The sequence below is a fragment of the Homalodisca vitripennis genome, chromosome 1 (genome assembly GCF_021130785.1).
Source record: "Homalodisca vitripennis isolate AUS2020 chromosome 1, UT_GWSS_2.1, whole genome shotgun sequence".
NCBI classification, from domain to species: Eukaryota; Metazoa; Arthropoda; class Insecta; order Hemiptera; family Cicadellidae; genus Homalodisca; species Homalodisca vitripennis.
The window spans coordinates 199,512,136-199,529,409 of NC_060207.1; the positions used below are offsets into that span (position 1 = coordinate 199,512,136).

The window sequence follows — 17,274 nt, forward strand, 5'->3', positions numbered from 1 at the left end:
GTCTTTGGAAAAACACAAATGTAACTTTCTTATAGATGGAGACTTTAATGTAAATATCGCCTAGCGTAATACTAATACAGTTAGGCTAGAAAATCATTTTAAAGCATTAAATATGTATTTTATGAATTACAATTCTACAAGAGGACTGTCGTGTCTGGATAGTATAAAAACCGACCTAGCGACTAAATCGACTGACTCGGAAATAATTGATTATGGTTTCAGTGACCATGACTCAGTTTGTGCTGCTTTTATTGAAGGTGCAGTGAACAAGTGTTCTGCTACCTGGAAGGTAATAATTAGGCAAAAAGGTTGGGTGTAAATATAATGACAGTTTCGGTTACACCGGATAAATTCAATAAATATCCCCTTGGTGTTGCGGAAGAGGCCCTCAAGAATGTTTAGGCTGCTCCCTTGAATCCGTTTGACATGGTCAGAAGAGCTAATGCTGCAGTGGAAGACATCAAGTGGACATTTATAACGTTGGACCAGATTGTTCACACGGTTGGGCGGATGAAGGGCATTAAAAGTAAGGACATTTATTCTTTATGGAATAGCCTTATAAAATCAGTAGTTGGGTATATCTTGTGACCATTGATAGCCTGCTTCAATGCATGTCTAAATAAAGGTATCTTTCCTAGTAAGTTAAAGGTAACTCGGGTGACTCCAATTTTTAAGAATCATTACCCGAGAGCTACAGGCTTGTTTCTAATATTCTCATTTTTGGGAAAGATTTTGAGTCTCTTATTAATGTTCAATTCCAGAGGTGTCTCGAGGATGGTGGTTTAGTCTCGGATGCCCATTACGAGTTTAGGAAAGGCCTTTCCACAGTAAGGGCAGTCTCTCACCTGGTTATTGGCGTACTAGATGGTTTGGATTATAGTCTAAATGCGGGGGTAACATTCCGTAACCTTAGTAAGTGCCTTCGATTGAGTATCACATGGTATTTTGCTTGAAAAATTAAGGCACTACGGTGTAAATCACACCAATTCGGAATTTTTCAGGTCTTATTTGCGTAGCCGAAATCAGATTGTCACAGTAAATAGTCGTAGCTCTCGGGTAGGTGCTGGGTTGCACGGAGTCTCACAGGTATCCGTTCTTGGACCATTACTCTTTCTTGCTATGGTAAACGACATATCTTGTAACACCGGCTCTGATGTAATTTGTTACGCTGAAGACACCACTCTGATTGATGTTAATGCTGGGATACATGAGTTGGTTATATCGATGCAGGACTCACTTGACTCTGTCTTGAGTTGGTTCCGACCTAACCTTTCTATACTTAACATGAATAAAACACAGAGAATGATATTTAGCTTGAGTAATGTAAATATTTTTAAAGATAGTGTTAACCTACTGGGCATAACTCTAGATAGTAAGTTAGTTTGGCATAAGCCTGTACATATTATAAGTAGTAAGTTATTTAGAGTAATATATCTTTTGGGAAGGATATGATAGCGCATCAGCCATGAGAGGAAAGGTCAAAGGTGCTCAGTCTGTTGTGCAGAAACGTTGCCCGAAGGCAGTATATGTACACTGCGCGTCACACAGTCTTAACTTAGCCATTACAAAATGCTGCAGATGTCAGATCTACCAGAAATGGTTTTGACACTACTTAAAAGTGTGGTCTTTTTTAACACACCAAAGAGGCAAAATGTTCTCCAGGGAAAAATTGAAAACCTAGCACCAAAAAGTAAGAAACAAAAACTCAAACAGCCATGTCCAACCAGATGGGTTCAAAGTCATGATGCTGTCCTCGTCATGAAGGAGCTATACAACCCTATCATTTCATCCTTAGAAGAAATCAAGTGTTTGGATGATAAGGACACATATTCAGGGACAGCTCCTTTTGACAGCTATATGTCGGTCAGAATATATTGTAGCTCTAGTATCAGCTACAAAGCTACTCAGCTACACTTTGAAATTGTGTCAAAACCTACTGTCAAGTGATGAGGATCTCTGGGCTGCTTTGAACTATGCTGACTATGTACTTCAGAGCCTGAAGTCACTAAGAGAAAAAGTTGATTGTCGAGAGGTAGACACACAGAAGCAATGTCTCAGCCGAAAGCACAGAACAATTTTATAGAATTAACGTTTGTATCCCCTGGATTGAAAGTTTTATTTACTGCATCGAAGAACGTCTCTTAAAGCACTAGAACTTTTTGAAAGGGTTTCACTGCTTACTTCATACTTAGCCAGAAAATATTGAAGAAATTAAAGAGATAAAAGAGGCGTTTTTTTAGTTGATTGAAAGTTTATGAAGAAGATTTGGAAAACAACAACTTAAACGTGTTTATGGCAGAAATGGAAGTTTGGCAAGCTTTTCTCCAACGAAACAAGGCACACCACGTCAATGAAATTGATTTTCAAAACATTTGTTATAAAACAATCTTTCCAAACATCCATATCCTACTTAAGATTTTCATTACTATTCCTGTATCGACCAGCTCAGCAGAGTGTTCCTCTTCCAGTCTTCGGAGAATTAAGACATACCTAAGAAACACGATGTCTGAGAGTAGGCTAAGTGGCTTAGCCAATCTCATTATCCACAGAGAAATTCCAGTTGATACAGACAGTGATCCATACTGACTAAGACCCAAAGAAGACTCAATTTTGTTTTGTAAGACAGCTGATATAAAAAAAAATTGTTAAAATAAAACCTAAAATCTTATTTATTCTGCTGGGTTTTATTATTCATTCCTACAGACCCTACTCAAAACTTGCATTTAACCGTCTAAAATAAAATTAAAGTAACGCCTTAAAATACCGGTTTTTAAAGATTTTTTTAAAAGGTTTTCCGTGTGTTGGCCCAGGGACCCCAGGTCAGCCCCCCCTAATTATTTTCTGAGTGCGCCACTGTACTACTTCAGTGAGTTTAACTTTATGACATTTCCTATCTTATATTCTAATCATTTTATACATTATAAGGCAAAAACAATAATTTTCGATAACCTTTATTCTGTAGAAAATAGTGAGAGGCTGTCCTAACTAAAACTCCTAAATTTAAGAAATTAACGTCCTTTTCTTATGTTAGTATGGTTTATCATTACTCTTTATTATAGTACTCTTAATGGCCTTTACACTTTTTTTTGTAAATTGCATTTTAGTTTATCTAGTTGGACGTGGATTGGGGTCCGGAAAGCCGTCGTATCGTATGCTGTGTAGTGTATACCAAGTTTATGATTATTTTGCAAGAAATTTTATTTGAACGTATTTTATGTTGAATATATCAATATAAACAGTTGTTTCTTGTAGAATTTGTCTAAGTTGGCTTCAAATTTTTAGTGTCGAATATACGAAATAGACTTTACGTATATAAGAGTTAAGTAAATAAGGTTTATCTCGTCTTCATGGTTGGTGTGTAATGGGCTTGGGCATTGCAGCTTTCATGGATGATACTAAAGGTTGGTGAAATTCTAGAATCGGCGTACTAACTAGTATATTTGTTGAATATTGCTTGAAGGCAATGTTAGGGGAAGTTGAGCTATCTATTTTGAGTTGTAATAAGAATGGAACCAATCTAAAAATATTAAGTAAGCTTAAGTTTTGTTAATGCTTGTGGGTCATTTTCAAACTGAGAGCAAATATCTTCTCAGGCTAACAACATTTTAGCAAATATACAAATATCAATTATAATAGGTTAATGATTATCAAAAGTATGCTAAGTAGTTAGATAAACCAATTTAAAAATAAAACAATTATTTGTTGTTTTCCAATAAATAATGTTTTAAATGTCATATTGCACCCCTAACTGATGGTCCCAAATAGCTGCCATGAGAATATATCTACAAATCTTCAACATAAATCACCATTCTTCAGTTGTAATACAAGGATTAAGTAATCTTTCAATAATAATCTGACTATAACCTATGAATAAATCAATATTATTTCCAAAAAAGGATTTGTTCCTTTTATTTTATGTCCTTAGAACCGACTCTGAAACAGTAACCATTTTTCTGAATTCCACAAAAACATGAATACAGTTCCAGTGTTCCCTGTCTTACATGTTATGATGGGTTGTTGACATTCAGTGTTAAAGGGTTATATGGTTCTAGTTTGACAAATTCTAAAAATATTCTTTTAAACCAATTCCAGGTAATTATTTTCGTTTCCAGGTGTTCATTAGTTGGAAGTCTACTCGCCGACGTTAATGTAACGATGTATTTTTAAAACAATTGTGTTCATATTATCGGTGTGGTGAGCCGTCACAGAATAGGGCCTCAAATCTTACCGCATCTAATAAATTTCTTTGTTCTATTTAACTGAAAACCTTGACAATGTCTTCTCACGGACTGTCTCCTCTTAAGATATTTTTTTCATAGACGTCCGTGAATCTACCAGCTGATGTCGCCGTAGGGACATTTCCCAACTTTGGCGAGCAGACTTTTCATTACTTTAATTGAATTTTTAATGCCAGTTGATGTCCCTGCAGTGGAAAACTCACCTGAACTTCTGTGGTAGATGTTTACTCAAGTTCAGAAAACAAATTAAGGATCATTCTAAGAAATAGTTTATGATGTAAACTATTACTTTTAAACCTGAAGCTTTCTTGTTTATTTTGATCGGAAAAAAGAAAAAAAACTTTATTTCTACAATTCAAGGGAAAGTCTCTGATGATAGGAAGCTAGAAGTCCTCTTTATGAAACCGAGTAATGACTTCTAAGACTTTCAACCTGATAAAGATGATACGGCATGGATTAGTTGTGATAAAATTCAGGGACTCTCTGCCTATCCCAAGTATGGTTTTTCAAGGAAATCGATGGCTTCAGTAGAGTATAATAAGCGGCCACCAACACAATCAGATTATGATTATCTCTCGATTTTAAATATCATTAACTATTGAATACGACATTTGACCTATAGATATTCATAAATAATCATTGCCAGCTTTCTTTATTTAGACTAGTGACGTAAAACCGGGAATAAGCTGGGACTTTTTCTGAGAACTGGGAAAATTTCAAAAATAATTTTTCCTTCTCCAGGAACTTATAACATCAAAACATAATTTGACAGCTTCTTGAATCAAGAACTGATTAATCTCGATACATTGTATTTTACACGACGGGAATCTTGAAATTGTGAATGAAGATCGACATATGTTCGTGAGCTACATCTGACGCCGGTTGATCTAAGGTTATCTCTACTAATGTAGTGTTTATCTTCGTTAGTTATACTCCTTTCCTGGGGCCAGCCTCCACCCTCCCAAAAAAAAAACGTAACAATGTATAGGACAACACAATCGGTCAACCGATCGTTTCGGACTTCGGCACTAGACAAGGGTACGTTTTAAGTGGTAAATTGGCAGAGCGGTAGTAACCGCGATACAAACAGGTTTTTGTACTTAAGTATTATTCAGTCGTGGAAGTGAGGTCTGAAAAGTGTTTTGAAAAGATAGCATAGGCCTAAAATGTGGATCGTTATAATGTATTAATGGATCGTTTCTAATACTCGATACTGTGGCTGTTTTCACTCGACTCTGATACACCAGAAGTGCTTAACTATGCTTGAAAGATCACGATTTCACAACATTACTGATATGGAGAAGCTAAATCTTGAATCCAAAAATAAGTCTTGCTAAAACGTTTTTGTACTTTCTGTTTGAAAATATGTAGATAAATAACCAAAGTAACAAACTACTATAAGTTAACAAATAATATTTGAGTTATAATTAGTTTTTGTTTATTTATTTTGGCACATCGTCAAAAGTCTGCACTGTCTATTCGTGGACAAAAAAAGATTAGCAGTACTCAAATTACCGATTGGTGAAACATGTTTTTCTAATTCCTTGTGTATAAAACTATTTAGAAATATATAGCAACAGAATATTGTGATTAATAAATAATATTTTGTGTACCATGTGTAGTTTTTCATAATATATTCTCTATTATACATCCATACATCTTTACGTAAATGTAATATATTCTGGAAGCTCATTTTATAACGTACCATTTCTATTCCTTAACAGGAAAAATGACTTTGAATTTTAAATATATTTTCATTTCCCTGAATCTCTGCTAATTCCTTTGAACGTGGTATTCTTAGGCTTCGCCCTCTCCTACAAAAGATAAAGTAATTAAGTATAGTTCCGATGAAAGTATTTGGTTTAGTTGTTGATTGTACTGAACCGACCTTGTGTACCGGAAAGTTCGTCCCCCGCCAGATCTCTGATTCTCAATACTGGGCTGCAGTCTGCCCCACGGTAGCACTGTGTTGGTATTTATTTGTTATCTTTGTATTTCCGAATTGGATTGATGTATTTTCTAAACATTACAAGAAAGAGAATTATTAGGTATACACAATGTTATGTCGACACATCGAAAGACACAGAAATAAAAACTAAGGTGTTTAAATAGTTTATAAATAAATATATAAGATAAATTGTCACAGAATTTCTCACATTGCTAGTGACGAAATGCTAGAGCACCGCACAGCTTTGTGGCATTTCTTGCAAATACTAATGGTGACGATAAAATGATGATAAAACGTCATTGTTGCACTTGGCGTAAGGGTTGAATATAGTACTACAGTTGTCTATTTGGTTTGGAAATAGACTAGATAATCGGAAATTTTCGACTGGAAAAAACTAGGAATTTGAAAAGAGATTTTGAGTGGCCACCCTGATCATTACCAACTGTTGCTAGTGATGTCATTACCAGCTGTTGTTATTTCGTTTATGTAGGAGAAGGCTAGTGATGACAAAAACTATTGCGATGAATATGCAGATATTGGTTCAACATGTTTTTATAATCACTGAGCAATGTTCTAAATGGTTACAAGATCCGAAACCTTGATCCTTTAAGTACGAACTGTACATCATTTTATTGACGAGATGATATCTATGTAGGTGGAAATCAAATAGTGTTTAGCTGCAAGAAAAGTAAGAACAAGCATGGCATATCTAAAAACGATCTTGAGAAGACTTGTTTTGAACATTCTAAATTTGGTATTATGAATATAATGAAAAATCTTGTTCTATTTTAGTTGGAATCAAACAAACTATACTTTTAATTTTATTAATGAATGTACTTTTAATGGTATCAGTACCTGCAGAAATACCATTTCAGATTGGCTAATCGTAAGTATAAACGTGACTGCTTGTGAAACAAAGAAGACACGCACATCACTGTTCTTGCCACCATTACTCAATAGTGAAACACATAATTTTAATTTTGAATTTATTTCCAAACATTTTTACTTTGAACTAATTTTGAGTAATAATGTTATATATACACTGCTCAAATGTCATTTAAATAAAGTTTTGTTATTTTAAATGTAATCTGAAACAAATACGTTTATTTTACATATAAAAGTATAGTTTCACTATAATACGATTTTAAAAGCCAAAACCTTAGTTCTGTTTAACATTATAACTTAAAATTAGTTCAAAGTAAAATCGTGTTTGAAAATAAATTCAAAATTAAAATTATGTGTTTCACTATTGACTAATGGTGGCAAGAACAGTGATGTACGTGTCTTCTTTGTTTCACAAGCAGTCACGTTTATACTTGAAAATACATAAAGTAAGTAAATGTTATGTTTTGCTGTAATTCTATATTATGGTATAATTTGTAAATTACATTAATATTTTTATACATTAACTTCTACGATTTAAAACTAGTAAAACCATATTGTTCTTTGAATGATATATTACGTATTATTTGTTCCGACATTTTACTTTCAGTCTTTTGGATGGCCATGAGTATCGATGATTCAAATCATACGATAATCAATTCGATTGTGTTGGTGGCCGCTTGTTATATTGCAGTCAGATCACTGTATTATAAATTTGAAAAACTTGTTCGTTTCTAGACTTTGGTTGCAATTAAGTGCAAACATAAAAATTTCATGTATTTTATTCGTAGGGTTAGCATGTTCTTTCTTCCTTAAATAGATAATTTTGTTTGCGTTTTTTGCACATGGTCAATAAACCAAACTATGAGACTCATGTTAAGTTTAGGTTATGTTATTTTGTTGTAATTCACAAATATTATGAAATTTTCATATGTAAATAAATTATTTAAATCATTGAAAAAAAACCTATCACAACTTCGACTTTTGATTTTGGTACAGGAAGTTACAACACTGTTCTATATTGTTTTATTTTTATAATAATGAAATAAAAAGTTAAAACATGACTCAAGGAACAGCTATCACATTGTCAGGGATTGTTGACAATTTTCATCTCTTCGCTAATGGCAATGGTCCCTTTGTCGATACATGCCAATGGCCGTTGTCTTTTTGCCGATGGCTGCTGTCTCCTCACCGATGGCCAATGTCCCCAGCTGACGTTTATTTCCTTGCAGATGATTACTTTTTTTACATTGAAACATAAGTAATAGAAACTACAAGTTGTGTTGGTATTTTTTGAGATAGATAACATCTAAAAGCAATCTTACTTAATTTTTGACCAATATTTATATCTTGTTTTAGTATTTAAAAAAAATCTTTCTGATTCAAAAACTTTTTCGCATTGTAGCATATGGTTTTATAATAAAATACCTTTAATTCTTACAATTTATTAAGTTTTCTTATATATTCATCTTACTAATGACATTAACTCATTAAATAGTATACATTTTTTTTGTTTAACTTTGTAATAAAACTATAAAAATAAATATGTTAATATTGTCGTTGAGGGAACATCATTTCAGGCGTCTTCAAATTCAAATAAAAAAATATATATCAACTGTAAAAATTAAGCTTTGCTACTTCAGGAGCTGTTACTACAATAACTAAGGAACACTGCTGGTGTGTTTTAAAATAGTTTTTATTTACTTATTTTTGTTTTGTTTACTACATCATATTTGCTCTCAATTTGAAAATGATCCTTATCCTAGTTTTACTAAGATAGTGAACAAGATCCTAAGCTAACCCTTTTTGACCAAAACTTTTTGTTATTTTTTGACGGTCATTTATTGTGTCATAAAAAGGGATATGCAAAGAAGACCACTGCTAAAATAACTGTTTATTAAAAAATGTGAAAAATATTAGGTTTGATAATTTTTATCTTAACTTTGTTTTCTTCACTTTGAATTTTTGAAAATAAACATACTTCATCATCAAAAAAGGGTAGAGTATGATGAGCAGAATTATTTTTTTATATTTGTATTGATAAACTATATATTACTTAATAATTATAATTATCGATATAATGAACCAATCTACTGATTTTTTTTAACAATTGTATCAACTTTAAAACCTTTTCATATAAAAAACATATTGTTTTTATAAACAATAACACAGTCGAAGCTCTTGAAGGACTGTAAAACAAAGTGTAAAAAGTAGTATATCAGCCAATCTGCTAGCAGATCATCTATGTTGGTATTTGTACAGAAGAGAAGTACAGTTTTATAGAGAGGATGCTTTCAACAACTACTTGAAAGCGTTTAATAATTACTACCCAGGAGAAAACATAAATTTTAAGCATAATTCTTATTTTCTGTTATAAATGTTTATTTTGTTGTTATTTGTCACTATTTGTATTATATTAATTGTAATAATTTCAAATATGATTGTTCTTAACTATAGATATGTTCATATGATTGATAGACTTGTATTCAATATATGAAATTTAGTATCAATGATTATATTAATTGATATAAAAACCGGATCTGCTTATTGTGCTCTACTCTAAAAAAAACTAGAGCTGCTTGCACCAAAATAGCTTGATGGTGACTTTCATTTCAATCCTACCTTTAACTTATACCCCTGTCTAACATTATTGCCAGTTAAATGTGTATGAAAAATTACTGATCCGTTTCAAAATCCGTGGTAATAACCAAACATCATTAGATATTTGACCTTAAACAGCATATAGGTAAATTTGATAACATTTATTTGTATTTGAGATAACATGTAAATCAAACATATAGTATTGACATATGTATAATGTATTATAAATAGAAAACAAGCGCTCACGTGATCTGAGTTTGAATTTAAGTACCATCTCAAGGGATGTTGTTCTTTTTATGCCAGAAGTGCGGATAGGTGCCACAGAATCTGGCTCTAATGGTCAGGGGCATTTCCAATCGATTCTTACCAAACCTCAGATCACATCCCAGATTGTTTTAATTCCTGTGACATCAGATCACATTGGATGATTTGGCACATGATCTGAGGTCAGAAAGTACTAATCGGAAATGCCCCTTCGCCATTAGTGTGGGATTCAGTAGCCCTGTACTTTTTGTTGAAAAGCAAACTCATCCCTCAATATAGTTGCCCCATTTCAAGCTCGTATTATGTTAGGGTTCATAAAAGTTCAAACTACCCAATTTTGTTTACTATTCTAGGCCTATGTCTAGAATGTATTTTGAGCATTTTTAGGGTGGAGACAAACTAATTTGGACAACGTTTACTTTAGCCACAGAGAAGACGGCCCAATAAGAGAGGGCCACATAAAAAACACTTTTTCATTTTGAATTGTAAATATTAACAACGAAATTCACACATAAATTCACAAATATTACACGCAATGGAACAAGTTGAAAAATATAACATACATTGAACACCTGGTCTCACCAAACAGAATTTTGGTGGGAGAGTATAGGCATCTTTCTCTAACTAATGGAAAACTGAACGCTCGCCCCTCTCTTATTGGGCCGTCTTCTCCTCTGCAGCTGTTTCTTGCTGCTCTCTTTAACGCACATATCAACATATATAGCGCTCTTTGTCAGCATTTCTTTTCAAATAAAATTATTGAAATTTTAAATTGCGGCAACTTTAAGACTTGTTACGATTAAAAAAGACAACTATATACCATTGAATTCACAATAAAAATACCTACATTTTCATATTTGATAAAAGAATGATGGAGAATTTTCACACCCATTTACCTGTTCACACCTAGTTGCCAGGTATTATTGCCAGAAAAAAAGTAGGCAACAGTGTTGTAGTATATTGTACATGTATTGAACTTTCCATTCGTACTGAATTTAAAATGAAAAAGAATGATGGTGTTCACCTAAAAAATTTTAATTAAAAATAGCCTTTCCAGGATATGATATGGCAACTGACCGGGTTTGTGATTATTTATTAATTTTAAAATAAAACAAAATTATTTCATCCAGTAAAAGAATGAGAGGTCCATGTATACAGACTATTAACATGTGTGAAATTTAGGTTATATCTAAATTAATCCACTGGTCTAGGGGGCTGGAAGGGATCATGGTTTGTGGGTTGGAGGGTGAGATAACAAACTAAGGAGGGATAGGTATAAGAGGCAGAGTTATCAACATAAACAGTGTAAAGGGCAGGAAGATTAGGTGTACCAAATACATTTGAGGATAATTTTAAATTTTGTTCAGTACTTTTTCTGTTTTTATACATTTATGGCACAGTTTCTACTTCCATAGTGAAGTTTATTCATTGATTTTCCTTTGTTATTTCAGTTCTGTTTGGCTATGTGATTTTCTTATGACAATTCAGAGTAGATTACTCTGATTGGTTAAATTTGGTTGTTCAGTCATTTAAAGAAATATATAGGTATCCTTTCACTTTAGTGGTGATAGTAAGTTTTTTCTTTATATTAAATTGTGTATAAGAGTATTGTGAGGGGCATTTCAAAGAAAACTATTGTTTAGTCAGAATAGACAGATTCAAAGACGTTTGTTGAATTTTCTTTAACTCCATAATGAAAATTTAAATTCTTTGTGTACTTCTATAGTAGCAGCCATTATCGGTCAATGCCCTGCTATTTAGAATAATAAGGTTTGGTTAGGTGAGTTTTTAATATTTTAAACTGATAAGCATTTCTGGTCAGCCTTTTGAAATTTTATATTTTACTGATCGGTACTGTCTCCAGGTATGTTTTTCATCATCTGCCATCAGAACGGACAGCAATTGTTGGCTGGACGCATTACTGTCAGCCCATTCAATTACTGGTTTCTTTTATTAGGTTTTTTATGTTTCGTCTTACAAAAGTTAATTGGTTTCTGCTGTTTTTATTTAACCTTATGCATTTTCCTTTTACTGTATATACTGTATGCAAAAAATAAATGCGCAGAGGCTTCTTTAAACAATAAAAGAAAAAGACTTCACATAAATCCTTTAATATTTCGACTAATATTGTCGTTTTCAAAAAGGATACAAAAAGTTTATATAAGCAAAGAATTAAAAGTAAACATATAAATTTTTAGAATCAGCTGAAATGTTATATTCTGATTTATAGTATAATTTTTTAAACTCCTTGGTATATTATAAGAAAAGGGCTTTATACTAAAATTTAGATTAATAATATAAAAAGGTGTTCTAACAGCTAAAATTAAATTAAGTATTAACAATTTTGTTGTTTTGGAGTTGTACATTCATAAAAAAAATAATTAAAATATAGACAATACATTTTTTTAGATTTGCTAGATTAATTTAACACTATTTTTAACAGATCATTTCTTATTTAATCCAAAAGGTAATTTAGACTTAGTTAGACTAATTGATATGCTTGTTCTAAATTTTCTAATTGAATTTTGGAAGAATCTTCTGGTACTACGTTTTATTACTTGTGCTACTTGTAAAAGTTTTAGAAGGATTTAGAATTTTGCATGTAGTACAACGCTTGTCTTCGCAAGAATGGCAACCTAAAAACTTTTTATCAGCATCTGAATTTGGAATTTGGTTAGGCAATAATTTAGGTCTTACCAGAAGGTTCTTCAGATTAGGGGCTTTACTAAAAATAATTCTTGGGGGTTTTGAAAACAAACTATTTGTCAAGGGGGATGATTCTAAAATGTTGTAGGCCGTTTTTAATATATTGTTAGGTTTATGTAGCCCTGGGAAATATTGCGTGATAAATTTAGGATCATCTGTGTAATTTTTTTGTTCCTGCTGTTGTTGTTATTTATTTTCGACTATTGAATTTGATTTCTAATAATCTTGGTAGGGTAGTTCCTAGCAGTAAAAGCTTTAGATAATGTTTCTATATAATGATGGTAATCCGAGTTGTTTGAACATAAATGTTTTGCTCGGATTGATAGGCTTTTTGGTTTGGATTTTTTAATGTGAACAGGGTGGTAACTGTTATAGTGTAGGTAATGCATGGTATTAGTTTCCTTTACATGAATTTTTGTCCTTAGATAGCCGTATTGTATAAAAATGTCTTAAGTCGAAAAAGGTTACAGTTTTAGAAGAAAAATTCCAAGTAAATTTTAAAAATTAAAATGAATTGAGTTGTTTTAAAAATGTTTGCAATAAAGTTTTACCATGTTCCCAGATCACGAAAATATCATCTATAAATCTCAAGGCAAACAAGAGGTTTGTGTGGCTGAGATTTCAGAAAATCCTCTTCGAGCTTACCCATAAATAGGTTTGCATAGGAAGGTGCCATCCTAGTTCCCATTGCTGTACCATTAACTTGTATATGTATATATATATATATATATATATATATGCAACATTTAGAAAAAAACAATATAATAAGTAATACTAATTAATCTATTTAAAGACAAAATCATTTATTGGTTTAGATAGGTTGATGATATCTTATGGCTTTTCAATGGAGATGAGAACTAAGCAGAACTTTTTAACATTCCTCAATTCTCTATCACCAAAAATTAAGTTTCCATAAGAAATCCAAAAAGTCAAAATTAATTTTCTCAATATAAGCATTTATAGTCTTAATGGAAATCACTCATTTCAAATTTATAGAAAAACAACCCAAACAGATCTTCTAATACCATCATCCTCTAACCATCCTTGGGAAATACACATTAGCAGCATTTCACTCAATGTTAAACAGAATGTTAAATATACCAATGAGTGATGAGAATAAAACTAAAGAAATGAGAATAATAAAATATCTAGCTGTCAAAAATGGATATCAACCCTATATTGTAGACAAAATGATTAAGAAGAAAACAAGAAAAATCAATAAAACCAACATAATACTACCTAATCCTAATACTAAAGAAATTCAGAAATATATGTGTACCTTTCAATACTAAATTAAACAAAGCTGTTTGAAAAACCTTTCAAAATTCCAAATTTTCCATCAGTTATGCCAAACAAGAAATAATTTATTTAAACTTATTGAAAACAAAGTGAACCAAAATGATAACAAAGAAGAATTATATATACAATCTGGAGTTACACAATTAACTGTACTGACTGTGAAAGCTATTATATTGGGTAAACTGGTAGAAATGTTAATAAAAAGTTTAAAGAACATATACAAGCTTTGAAAATAAATAACATGTCTACAATAAAATCAAATGTTGCTGAACACTTATTAGAAACTGATCATAACTACACAAATATTGAAAAGAACATGGAAATTTTAGATATCGAAAGGAAAGGAGAGAAATTAAACACAAAAGAAGAATTACATATCTATCAAGATTGTAATAAATATCCTCATAACGTTTTAAATAGTAATGTGAAAAATAAGATAAACCCAATTTTTGAAAAAAATTAAAATATTAAATACAGATTACTAATCAAAATTACAACTATGTCATTTAAATTTAATATATGTTAAAATGGTCCACATGTATATATCTAATTGTTTATTATTTATTTAGAGGTTAATGTACACTGATGATGGTTGAATACCGAAACAGGTGTATGGCAATAGAAACATTTTAAAAAGGGTTTTAGTTTTGACTTTATTATACTCAAAGTCAAATTATCTTTATTACATGATCATTAAGGACAGTAATTTGTCAGATTATAATACAAAGTTATTATAATATGATTGTAATATAATAGTTGTGAATTAAAAGTTGGTGTTTAAATATTGAAGGTCATGGTAGTTCTTGCATTTACTGTACAGATTCCAGAAACTCTTCTATAATGTAGACAGGATTCTTAAGCAGAAATTCTCTAAGCGAGTTCTTCAGTCTGTCGCCTGTCAGGTTTCGGAGGAAGTCTGGAAGGAGGTTTTTAAATTTTCGGCCTATGTACGAGTGTGATAGTTTTTTTTTTTTTCAAAGAGGGCTGTTCTGTGTTGCGGAATAGTAAGCCTTGAGGCATGGTATGTGGGGTAATTGTGAACGTCCATGAGGTGTAATTTGTCGACGTGTAAGATCGCTTCATAGATGTAGAGTGCAGGTACTGTAAGTATGCCTAGGGTCTGGTAGGCCTGTCGGCAGCTTTGCAGCGGCTCAAGGTTTGCAAGGGTCCTGACTGCCTTCTTTTGTAGTACAAGCTCTCTCTTAAGGTTCCCTAACGAGGTTCCCCAGATTATGAGGCTGTATCTAATGTGAGACTCTACTAAAGCATAGTAGGCTACTTTCGCTGCTTCCAGAGTGCCAACCCATACGTTGAACAACATAGATACCTGTACTGATCTTTCTGCAAATGTTGTTTACGTGATCTGTCCAAGGCCGCTGTCTAGAGTTACACCTAAAAACTTAGTCTGATTAAGCACTGATATATTGGGGATGCTTGCAGGTAGGACTTTTTTCTTGCTAAAATACACTTGTGTAGTTTTGTCAGGATTTATCGCCAAGTCATTTAATTTGCTGTAGGCGATGGCATTTTGTAGAGAAAAAAATTAGGGCTGGGAGATTTTTAGTCAGTAGAATGAACAGGATGGGTTGTAGTACAGATCCCTCTGGGACTCCTCTTGTAATTGGTTTAGGGTGTGATCTTAACATGCTAGTGAGGTTAGATGTTGTATGCTTCAAGAATCAAGAATCATTTATTGTCGTCCCACATATGTTGTATGCATTGACAAAGTCAGATAAGGTTTACAATAATGTACTATTACATCAACAGTCAAGAACACCATCTCTATAGAGAAATGCAAATAAATATACAATTAAAAAATAGTCAAAATATATTATTAATTAAAACTTAATGCTAAAATAAATAATAATAAATTAATAATAGAATTAACAAACAACAGATAACAATAAAAACAATAAATAATAAATATGTTAAAAATTAAAACATAGCATTATTAAAATTTAAGGTCACTTAAATCATGTAAAAGTATTTCTTCTACTGAATAGAAAGCCTTCTGCTTCAGCCATTTCACAAGACAACTTCTGAAATTCCTTAAAGTAGTGGTAACTGCATCTGGTGGTAGGAGGTTAAAAAGTTTTACACTAATGTACATGTAGCTGTTCTGGGTTTTACTTAATCTAAAGTATTTGAGGTCTATCAAGTTCTGAGATCTAGTACTATAGTTATGGACATAACTTCTAAATTTATATAAATTAAGATTTTCTTTAAGGAAAATTAGGCTTTGCAAAATAAATATACATGGAAGGGTAAGAATACCTAGATCAACAAAGACAGGCCTACAAGAATCTCTCTCACCAATACCTGCAATAACTCGTAATGCCCTTCTTTGAGTCTTAAAAACTAATTTTGCACCAGCAGAGTTGCCCCACAAGAGAGTGCCATAAGTAATGTGAGCATTAAAAAAAGCAAAGTAAGCGTTCATAACTAGATTTTTGCTTGTACAGGACTTTAATTTTTTCAATAGAAAAATAACCCTCGATAAGCGAGAGCAAAGAGAGTTTATGTGAACCCACCAATTCAGCTTCGAATCCAGGTTTATGCCCAGCAGTTTTACAGATTTAATCTCCACAACTTGAGATCTTCCTTTTAGGTAGCTGTCAAACCACTTGTTTTCTAAGGCTCTTACTTCCAAGGCTGCAAGTTTTTTTGGAGATAAGATTATGTCCCAAACAGTCAAAGGTCCTGCTCATATAAGTATTGATTTATAATTATGAAAGGTTGGGATCATCTAATTTATTACCAGAATAGATATCTGATTCAGAGTTGCTATTACTTTCTACATCATCATCTGCTTACTACTGTATCCAAAATCACTAAAAGAAGTTCATGAGTTGCAATGCAGAAATGGATTTGTAGTCATAATAAAATAAATGAATTTCTTAGGTAGAAAGAAGGACATTAGTGTGATGTGTTTGATATAAGGGGATTCTATCCACAACAATGGCATTGTAATAAGTTATACTAAATTTTTTAAGAGAAAATGGTCCAAATCCAAATTATTGACCTCCTCTAGAATTGAACACATGATATCTCAATTAGAGAGTCAAAGTGTTATCACTTGGTTATAGTATTGAGTCCGAGAGCACCAGTGAGGTGCTGCTCTAAGTACGGAATGATTTAAGTTACTTCTGAAGGTCAGTTTGATCGGTAAGATTGGTATGACCTAAAACAGAACAGAATATTTGTTGTGTTACAATTTATTTGTGGCAGTTTTGTTAAAAAAACAAAGTTAATTCTTATTATTCCACTGAGGAGTTTGAGTCACTGCCCTAAGACAATTGATTTGCATGTTATAATAATTATTGTTTCTCACACTTG

At 32.2% G+C, this 17,274-nt stretch overlaps 1 protein-coding gene across 2 annotated transcripts in view; it reads left to right on the top strand.

Annotated features, from left to right (window-relative positions):
* The first annotated feature begins 3,124 nt into the window (after positions 1–3,124).
* The window catches only part of LOC124353012 (zinc finger Ran-binding domain-containing protein 2), a 42,757-nt gene continuing 28,607 nt past the window's right edge, over positions 3,125–17,274 (top strand). For both annotated transcript variants that reach the window (XM_046802797.1, XM_046802799.1), the window contains exon 1: positions 3,125–3,401. The gene's annotated coding sequence lies outside the window, so the exon portion shown is untranslated. The remainder of the gene's footprint in view (positions 3,402–17,274) is intronic.